At 39.4% G+C, this 11,021-nt stretch overlaps 1 non-coding gene across 1 annotated transcript; it reads left to right on the forward strand.

The window, feature by feature from the left end:
* The first annotated feature begins 8,209 nt into the window (after window positions 1-8,209).
* On the forward strand, window positions 8,210-8,316 carry LOC141616289 (small nucleolar RNA R71). Its single transcript, XR_012530644.1, has one exon. It is a non-coding gene; the product is annotated as a small nucleolar RNA R71 (small nucleolar RNA).
* Window positions 8,317-11,021: the final 2,705 nt, after the last annotated feature.

Below are 11,021 nucleotides of genomic sequence, written 5' to 3' on the forward strand. Positions count from 1 at the left end.
CTAGGGTGTCATGGGTTCATAGGGGATTCATGGGATATGATCATACAAACATGTTCTCAAATTATAAGCAAGCAATTATTGTTGTGATGGATCGAGTTGGGTTATATCTTACAATCCTAGGAAAGTTTGGGTCCCGGAGCCGAATCGATTAGATTGTACAACACCTAAAAGTCGACTTAATCTTTCCTACTCAACACATGCATGGTCTAACAAGACTCGAGTTGGGTTATGTCTTACAAGTCAAGTTGAAAGGATAGAAGATGATAGTAAATGCAAGGATTCATAGGCTTAGCATTTCATCAAATATAACATGTGCATGTATTAAGATCAAAACAAGCAAGCAAATAAGATATGAAAGCATATTAATTTAAGCATGAATCATTCCCCATGTTGGTTTCCCCTAATCACCCATTAAACCCTAGCTAAGAGACTACTCACTCATTATCATATTGATCATGCTAGAAAGGTTGTCAATCATACTAACATAATGAAACATGATGAATAAATGAAAGTAATTAGCAATAATTAAAAAGGGATTAAGAGATTATACCTACTAATGATTCCAATAATAAAGATGCAAAGAATAATAGAAGAACTTGATGATTGATGGAAGGTTGTCAATCTCCCAATAAACCCAATAATCTTCTAATTACCCAAAATAAATGAAGAACAAGAGAGAGATTCAAGAACTAGAACTTGGATTAAAACTTGATTAATACTTGATTACAATATTGAAGAGAGATTTGATTGATATTAACTACTCTAACTATTGATAAGAAGAACATGCTCCTCTAATTAGACTAATGGGGTATTTATAGTGAAAATTAGGGAGGATGCATTAGGGTTAACTAAGGGCTAAACTAGTAATTACACTTTTTAAGTTGAGCAAGGAGACTCCGGTATTGTCCGAGAGAAGGGAGTCTCAAATCGTGGCTTGAAGAACGAAAACGTCTTTGTCTTCGCAATCCGTGCGGATGGGAGTCGGGACGGCGGATTATCTTGGAGAATCCGAGCGGATTCTTGGTCAAGACGCTCGGATTGGTGAGGTGGAATCCGAGCGGATTCCTTTGAAGGACGCTCGGATTGTGCTTGGCGGACGGACGGATTGTGTACAATCCGTTCGGATTGTCTGGCAGCATCTTTTCTCCTTCTTTTCTTCCCTTTTCTTCATGAATTCCTTGGGGATTCCCTTGGGGACTCAAGGATCCTTTTCTCAACAATGCTCTTCTCCTTTTCTCAACAATGCTCTTCTACTATACTATGTACAAAGGCCTTCTAGTCTTGTCTCTCCTTGATGCTTGGTCATTGGATACGATCAATTTAGCCTCGTTTTGCCATGAAAATGCAAGATTCTTACTCCTTTCCTACCAAGGGATCAAAATCTCAAAGAATATGCAAAACAAAGAACTAAAGATAAGAAATGACCCAAATAGGCACTAAAAAGCATGGAAACAATGGTAATTTGGGGGCTAAATATGCGCTAATTATGGTCACATCAAATATCCCCAAACCGAACCTTTGCTCGTCCCGAGTAAAGAGGTGACAAAGACTAGGACCGATACTAACCTAACCTAATAATAATAGCCGATATGAGACAATTAGCGGGTCTCACTCCGCCCCTTCAACTCACAACAAGACAACCATGAGGTAGGATGCCTTCTTGCAAGGCAAGGTGGGTCTTGCCAAAATGGCGACACATCCAAACATTAAGCACACAAAAACACATAATGGATGCATCTACAAAAAGAATAGCCACTTTCCTCATCTAAGTGGCGGAAATTATCTACAAGGGAAGCAATTCAAGGGTACACAATCCTTCATAGATGCAATTTGTTCAAACTACTAAGCCTAGAAGGATACCAATAAATCACCTCCAAAAGGTGTCAAGCTAGGGTACCTTTGTCCTCAATCGTTAAATGCTTTTGTCAAGAGTAGACTCCCTATGGTGTTAGAAACACTGGAGGATCGCGGAATTCCCCCTCTTGCCTAGACAAGAAGAAGGGTCGTCCCCTCTCTACCATGCACAAAAATGGATACGATGGAAAAGGGATCGATAGTAATTGAGTTTCATTTTGGGAGTTTGCTTTTGTTTTTGTTTTTCCCCCCAATTTCTTTGGCATTTGACATTTGAGAACACTTTCTTGCCATTTCTTTTTGATTTTTGGCATTTCAATACTTGACAACTTTTTGCATTTTCTTTTGAACATTTTCAAAGTCACCCCAATTAGTAACGAGGGTGCCTTGTATTTGAAGCTTAGGAGTTCTATTTTTGCTCCTCTTTTCATTTGATGCATTTTTGCAAACTTTTTCTTTTCTTTTCATTTCATTGAACTCAAATTGATTTCTTTTTGTGCCCATTCCCTTTTGTTGACAAAAATGTGGTAGAACATGGATGAATGATAGAAGTATGCATGGTTTCAAGGGTCACCTTGGAATAAACGGTAGCCAAGGAGTTATCACACCACAAGGTACTCTTGACTCGACCTTAAACCATGGGTCAAAGGATACTAGCATGACACATCCTAGGGTGTTTTACAAGCATTCTAACAAGCAAAGTCTTAAGAATAAAAAGCATCTACTAAGGCCTATATACACTTGTCAAGCTTCCCAAGTAGACGGTTTCACAAAATTTTTCTAACCATGCAAACTACATGCCATGATGCAACTAACATATAAACATCCTAATGCAAATGATTCTACCAACTAATATGACATATATTCTAAATGCAATCCTAAGTTCACATTGTTTTACCGCATCAATCAAAATAAAGCCACATAGTCATTAACATAGAGAGGAAAAAGGAAATTGGAAAGATCATACCATGCGGTCTTCAATATCCTCATGTCTCGGATGTGGCGTAGTCGATCAAAGTGAACAAGGATGAAACAAACACAATATATACAATAATATATACACAAAGGAAATGAACTTGTTTTTGGTTTTTCAATTTTTATGATTTTTATGATTTTTGTGAAATTTTTCAATTTTTATGTTTTTTGGATAAAAGTTAAGTGTTAGAATTCCCATCTCCACACTAATATGGGCATTGTCCTCAATGGCCAAAATGATGGAAATTATGCAAAATGATGCATGATTTTCTATACTAAATGCAATTCTACACTAAGCTATACTACATGATGCATGGTTTTTTGTTATGACGGAGAGGATAATTTAGATTACCTCCCGTTGTGTATGCATTAACTTCCCCAAACCAAATAAGACACTATTGCTAATGTCAAAGCATGGGTATAGTTCATGCACACACTATGCTATGCATGAAGTAAGATTGTCATTTTGGATTTTCAAAAATGGGAACAATAAAGAACACCTCAATGGAACCGAGGTGTGAGTCCTTTGATGTTGCTAGGACTAAACCAACAATGATCAAAATGAAATAAAGTACAAAGAGATATAGACAAACCATGGGAGAGTAGGAGTCTCCAAGGCTAGTCTTCCATCATGCTATCATCATCACCACTTCCCTCATGAGAAGTGGTCACATTGCCACTTTGCTTGGCACTTTCTTCATTGCTTTCTTCATCATCATCTTCACCATCTCTTTCTTCATCTCCACTTGCTTCTTCCTCAATGTTATCATCAAATTCTTCACCATTTCCAACAACCTCATTGTCTTCCACCACGTCCCTAGATGCACCCGGAAATAAGGCTTCTTTATCCGCCCAACTAGGCAAAGGACAAGATGGATCAAGGAGTCCTTGCCTAGCTAGATGTAAGAGGGGAGGATATTGAGCCAAATAAGCATTCTTCCGATCTTCATAAGCTTGCTTGTGCATGGCTTGCATAAGAAGAGTTACATAGTCTTTTCCAATTTCAATTCCTTGCGGTTTGAACTCTTCATATTCAAAGGGGTAAGGCGGTATGACAATGGAAGAGGAGGGAGTTTCATGATCACCCTTTTGTTGTTGAATGATGTACTCGGCTTCCTTGGATAGGGAAGTAAATAGTTGGTCCGGTGGACACTAAGAGGCAAAATCTTTGCGGGTAAGGTGAATGATCGAGCCTCACTAGTAAGCCACCCAAATTTGGTGTCAAGGGGATTGTGAGCAACCCACTTAAACTTGTTAATCATGGTGGACATATCAATAAGATGGCCACCTTCCTTTGCCTTGTACTTGCTATCCTTATTGAAATTAGGATCAAAGTGCTTGGCTAGGACCGTGACAAGGCCGCCATTAACAATAACGGTTTGACCCTTCTTCCCACTATCTATATGGAGCCATCTATCAACCAATAGCCTCAAAGAATTATAAGGCTTGGTATGAATTCTTCCAATATTCAAAGTTGATTCAAGGAGAATAAAATCGAGTCCCGTAAAATGATTGGTGTCTTTCCTAGCAATTATGGTATTTCCCACAACTTTGTGCCATACTCTTATGCCCGGATGATGGACCAAAAGAGAACGACAAGCATGAAAATCTTCAAATTTCTTCCCGGAGATTGCCTCCCAAAGAGGCTCGGGGTCATACTTCCCATATTGCTTATAATATTTATGTTCATCGCTAAGACCCAAAATTTTACCCAATTCCGGAAAGGTAATGCGTCTACTAGTGTTAGCTAGACGAAACTCAATATTTTCCCTATTCTCAACTTTTGTCACTTTTAAAGAACTTAAGAATTCCAAAACAAGGGAGGGGTATGTTACTTCCTTCATTTCAAACAATTTCTTCAAACCCATGGCATTGAAAAAGACTCTTGTTTGTTCAAGAACACCTAACTTCTCTAAAGCATCTTGACATATGAATTTGGTGGATTGGATTTGTTTCATAGCAAACTTGACAAATGTATCTCTATGGGCATCGGAAATGAAAGTTACCTCCGGATAATGCAAGAGTTGGTTAATTACCGGAGTAGAAGGTGATGCTTCCATAGAAATTTGTTGTTGTTGTGGTTGCACTTCCAAGCTTGGTGTTGCTACCACCATTGCCATAGCTTTCTTTGTTTGTAGAGCTTTTTGCCTTTGAGAGAGAGCCTTTGCTTTTGGTGCCTTTGTTGCCTTTGTTGCTCCCTTTGTTCTTGCCATTTGATGAGCTAACCAAGTAAAGAGTCAAAAATCTTCAATTTGTAGAATGCCCAAATCGATTTGAAGGTGAAAGGCTTTGCCTTTATGAGAACAAAAATCGACTCAAAGGTGAAGATTTTGTGCTTGGTTTTGTTTGTTGATGAAGATGGAGTGATTAATTTGTTGTTTGAAGGATGGTTTGATTTGATTTTGGTGAGTTTTGATGAGGGTTTTTGTTTTTGAGATGGAGAGGATGAGGGTTTTGATGTTGAGGGTAGTGTTTATGAATGAATGAATGAATGAATGAAGGTGGGATGGGTATTTAAAGAGCTCGACATTTTTGAAGACGCAGGGGCAATCCGTGCGGATTGGGCGCAATCCGTGCGGATTCTTCAGCTTCAAAATTTTTCAAAATCCCGCCTAGAGACGGGCGGATTCTGGGGAATCCGCTCGGATTCTTTGAGATGGGACGGGCGGATTCTTGTCAGGACGGACGGATTCCTATCCGAGAGAATTTTCCTTGTTTTTCTTCGACTTCAAGACGGGCGTCTTTGTCAAAAGACGGACGGATTACGTGAGACGGGCGTCTTTCCGGAATCCGCTCGGATTCTTCGACGACAAGAAATTTGTAATTTCAAAGACAGCCCAAGACGGGCGTCTTCTCGGCGGGGACGCTCGGATGTCTTCAGACGGGCGGATTCTCAGGAATCCGCTCGGATCCTTGTCCTTTGTACCCGGATTCGCTTCATTCGCGCACAATGCATTTCCCTTATCATTCTTTCTTTCTTTCTTTCAAATCTTGTGTTCTTCATTGTGGGGGCACTACTAAGGCATGAATACCCTAGGCAATTGCCATCCCCACACTAAGGTAAAACACTACACATCAATTTAAAATTGTTAATCCCTCCCTCACTTCTCTCTTTTCATGAAAATTATTTTGATCAAAGTAAATAAAATCCAAAAATGACAAAAATGCAATACAAAAAATGAAAAGTAAGTTAGGGAGTTAGAAATATTTACAAGTGGTGGTTTAGGGAGGACTCCACCAAACTCTCATTCTTGATGAGATGTCAAGGGGGCATGTTCAAGGTGTTGTTGATGTTGCTTAACACCTTGAAAAAGTAATCAAAAGCTTGTTCATTGTTGTGGTAGAGGTCCTCAATAGACCGTGGCCCTTGTTGTTGATCGTGATCGATGGCATGCCCAATGTAGGGATTAAAGATCCCTTCAAATTCGTCGTCCCAAAGACCACAAACTTCATTGAGTTGATCATTGAAAATCTCTTGCTTAGATGGAGACAACTCTCCCAATTTCTTCTCTTGGCCAATGAGGCCATCATCTTCTTCCTTGGTTGATTTTGATGAGCTTTGCAAGCTCTCCTTGTCACGATTCACTTGCTCTTTGAATGGAGCATCTTCAATTTTCTTCCTCCATTGGAGTTCCGATTTCTTCCTTTCATCTTTCCTACTATAGTGGTCAATCATGAAACATGGCTCATGCAAACGAGGAGCTCTCATGGTCTTGTCAAGATTAAATGTTATGCTTTCATCTCCCACTTCTAGAGTGAGCTCTCCATGTTTCACATCAATCACCGCACCCGCGGTGTGTAGGAAAGGTCTTCCTAAGATGATTGGAATGTTGGAATCTTCCTCCATATCAACAATGACAAAGTCCACCGGGATGAAAAACTTCCCAATTCGCACGGGGACATCTTCCCATATCCCTAATGGTGTCTTCGTCGATCTATCGGCCATTTGAAGAGTGATATTGGTGCATTTAAGCTCTCCCATTCCCAACCTTTTACTTACCGAGTACGGCATGACACTCACACTAGCCCCTAGATCACATAAGGCTTTGTTGATCGTCGTGTCGCCAATGGTACACGGTATTGAGAAGCTTCCCGGATCCTTTAACTTTGGAGGTGAACTTCCTTGAAGTATTGCACTACTCACCTTAGTGAAGGCGATAGTCTCAAGTTTCTGGATCGACTTCTTCTTTGTGAGGATATCTTTCATGTACTTTGCATAGGCCGGAACGTGATTGATTAATTCCGTGAAAGGAATTGAGACTTCTAAATTCTTCACAATTTCCATGAATTTTCCAAGTTGATCATCAAATTTGGGCTTGGCTTGACGACTTGGAAAAGGAAGTCTAACCACAATGGGCTCCTCCTCTTTGGCTTTGTCTTCATTTTTCTTTGAACTTTCTTCTTTCGATGATTCCCCTTCTTTGGGACCTTGCACTACAACTTCATTCTCACTAGCTCTCACAACTTCTTTCTCAACTTGCTCCTTCGGTGCTTCATATCTTGTACCACTTCTCAAGTGAATGGCACTAACCGTTTCATGTCTAGGGGATTACCTTGAGGTGGTAATTGCCCCTTTTGCCTTTGTGAGTTTGAAGATGCTAGTTGGGTCAATTGTGTTTCCAACATCTTGGTGTGAGCTAGAATGTTGTTGATGGTGGTGTCTTTTGCTTGGCTATCCTTTTGCATTTGGGTGAAAAATTCTTGTTGATTCTTTTGCATTTGGAGGACCGCTTTTTGGACATCAAAACCTTGGTCATTGTGGTGATTGTATGGATTTTGATTTTGGTAACTTTGGTTTTGATTGAAAAAGGGTCTTTGATTTTGATTTCTCATGGGTGGTGGAGTGTATGTTGTTTGAGGGTTTTGAACATTTTGGCTCTTGTATGAGAGATTTGGATGGAACTTGGTATTTTCATTGTAAAAATTTGAATAAGGGGTACCACTTTTGTAAGCTTGGAAAGCATTAACTTGTTCGGTTGTTCCCCTACATTCACTTGAGTCATGACCCAAGGTTCCACAATTCTCACATATCCCGCTTGGGATTGATGAGGATGCCGTCATGGCATTGACATGATGCTTTGATGATTTTGAGTTTTCCTCAAGCCTAGCAATAGCTTGTTCAAACTTCAAGTTGATTGTGTCAATGTGAGCACTAAGTTGAGCACCCAATTGAGTAACGGTGTCCACTTCATACTTTCCTCCTCTAGTAGCCTTGCGAGGCCTACTATATTGTGAATTATGGACCGCCATTTCCTCAATCTTGTTCCATGTTTGATTGTCATCAACTTCGGTGAACATTCCATTTGATCCCATATTGAGAATGTTCCTTGAATCTTCATATAAACCATTCCAAAATTGTTGCACTAAAAACCATTCGCTAAGTCCATGGTGAGGACATGAGCGACAAATATCCTTGAACCGCTCCCAAGCTTCATACAAAGATTCTTCATCCCTTTGCTTAAAACCCGTAATTTGAGCTCTTAGCATATTGGTCTTTTCCGGTGGGTAGAATTTTTTGTAGAAAGCTAGAGCTAACTTCTTCCAAGAATCTATTCCAAGGGTGGCCTTATCAAGGCCCTTCAACCATTGCTTTGCGGTGCCGATTAACGAAAAAGGAAATAAGACCCATCTTATTTGGTCTTGAGTCACGCCCGTTTGAGAGATAGCTTCACAATAATCACAAAAGGTTTCCATATGAGAATGAGGGTCCTCACTAGGCATCCCCCGAATTGTCTCCTCTCAACTAGTTGGATGAAGGCGGACTTGGCAATAAAATTACCGGTGAGATGTTGCGGGGTAGGAGTACCGTTTGGTAAATCCTCCTCGGTGGGTATAGAGTGTGACGAGAATTTAGGCATTGTAGGTGGATTTTGTGTGGTATTGTTAAATGGGTTCTCTTCTCCTTCTATTGCGAAAGGATTGACAAACTCACTAGTGGGTTGAACAACTTCACCAACACCTCCCAAATTCCTCCTAACAAGTCTCCTATTATTCGTCAAGGTTCTTTCGATTTCACGGTCAAAAGGTAACAAATCTCTTTGTAACCTTCTAGACATGCAAAATATCAAACAACTAGAAAACAATTAGAACAAACCTTGAGGAGTTTTACTTCCCCAAGGTGAAAAAGACACAACTAATAACAATAAAAGAAATCTTAAATCAATTAAACACCGTCCCCGGCAACGGCGCCATTTTGATGTGGGTGAGGTCGTCACTCATCCAATCAAACACATTTATAATACTCAACAAACAACTAGTTAGCGGTAAGTCGAGGTCGATCCATGGGACGATGGTTACTCAAATTATTCAATCTAATTATGGTTGTGCTTGGGGTTGTCACAATTATAATGGGATGATGATTCTAATCTAATAGATGCAATAAACAAGCAACAAAAGGAAAGATGTAAACAATGGATTAAAAATGCTAGGATATCATGGGGTCATAGGGGATTCATGGGAATTGATCATACAAACATGTTCTCAAATTATAAGCAAGCAATTATTGTTGTGATGGATTGATTTGGGTTATATCTTACAATCCTAGGAAAGTTTGGGTCCCGGAGCCGAATCGATTAGATTGTACAACACCTACAAGTCGACTTAATCTTCCCTACTCAACCACATTCATGGTCTAATGAGACTCGAGTTGGTTTATGTCTTACAAGTCTCATTGAAAAGATAATAGATGGTAGTAAATGCAAGGATTCATAGGCTTAGCATTTCATCAAACATAACATGTGCATGAGTTGAGATCATAACAAGCAAGCAAATAAACCATGAAAGCATATTAATTTAAGCATGAATCATTCCCCATGTTGGTTTCCCCTAATTACCCACTAATCCTAGCTAAGTAACTACTCACTCATGATCAAGTTTAACATGTTAATAAGGTTGTCAATCATACTAACAAAGCCAAACATGATGAACAAGTAAGAAAGATTAACAATAATTAAAACAAGGATTAAGAGAATTATACCTATGGAGATTCCAAAATAATAATGCAAAGAATAATAGAAGAAATTGATGATTGATGGAAGGTTGTCAATCTCCCAATAATAACCCAATAATCTTCAATTACCCAATAATAAACTTGAATAATAAACTTGAACAATAATTAAGGAGAGATTAATGTGTAATTTGTGTGGAAAGATTGAGATTAATCTATTCTAATCTACTCCTAATCTAATCTAAGAAAGCTTGATTTAATCTAATAAAACTTGGTTCTAATCTAATAAAACTTGATGGTTTGATTATTACAAATGTGGTATATATAGTAGAGCATCATTAGGTTAAGCAAGGGTAAAATAGTAATTACACTTTTGAGTTTCAAGCAGGGAGACGCCGGTCTCAAAAGAAATACGCGCGGATTTATGGTTCACGTAGCAAGGGAAAACTTTATGTCCAGGAATACGCTCGTCCCGAGCGAAATATGGGCGTCCTGGGCTTCAACCCGAGCGGGTTGAATTTGACCCGAGCGGGTTGAGCTGTATCTTGAGCTCGGTTTGTAAAACGGACGTTATTTCCTCATCCGGACTCCTATTGGAGTGATTCAAAAGCCTAGATCACTTGATTTTTCGACACCGTTTCATCTAGCATACTTTCAGAGACAAAGGAGCAACCCTTGGTTTGGTTTTCGAGCGATTTCTTCATGCAATGCCTTCCTTCTCGTCATCCTTGCTTTTAACCCTTTGATCCTTCTATATACACTTTATTCCTACATACTTGGCCATCATTCTTGCCTCCTCTTCATACTAGTCCATCTAATATCATCAATAAGCTTCCAAATATGCACGAAAGACGGGAATTTCCGCCTTATTATCTCCTTTTCTACAAAACATATGAAATGCGATAGAAAAGCAAATAGGAAGGTTTTGACGGATAAAATGGCCATAGAATGTTATAAAAGTATGCAAAATAGGTTCAATTAGGGGACTAAATGTGCGCAAATAATGTTCACATCAAATATCCCCAAACCGAACCTTTACTCGTCCCGAGTAAAGAGGTGACAAAAACTAGACCTTTATTTAAACTATCCTAATAATATAGCCGATATGAGACAATTAGCGGGTCTCACTCCGCCCCTTCAACTCACAATAAGACAACCATGAGGTAGGATGCCTTCTTGCAAGGCAAGGTGGGTCTTGCCAAAATGGCGACACATCCAAGCATTAAAGCACAACAAAATCAAGTAA

The sequence above is a fragment of the Silene latifolia genome, chromosome 11 (assembly GCF_048544455.1).
Source record: "Silene latifolia isolate original U9 population chromosome 11, ASM4854445v1, whole genome shotgun sequence".
In the NCBI taxonomy this organism is placed as follows: Eukaryota; Viridiplantae; Streptophyta; class Magnoliopsida; order Caryophyllales; family Caryophyllaceae; genus Silene; species Silene latifolia.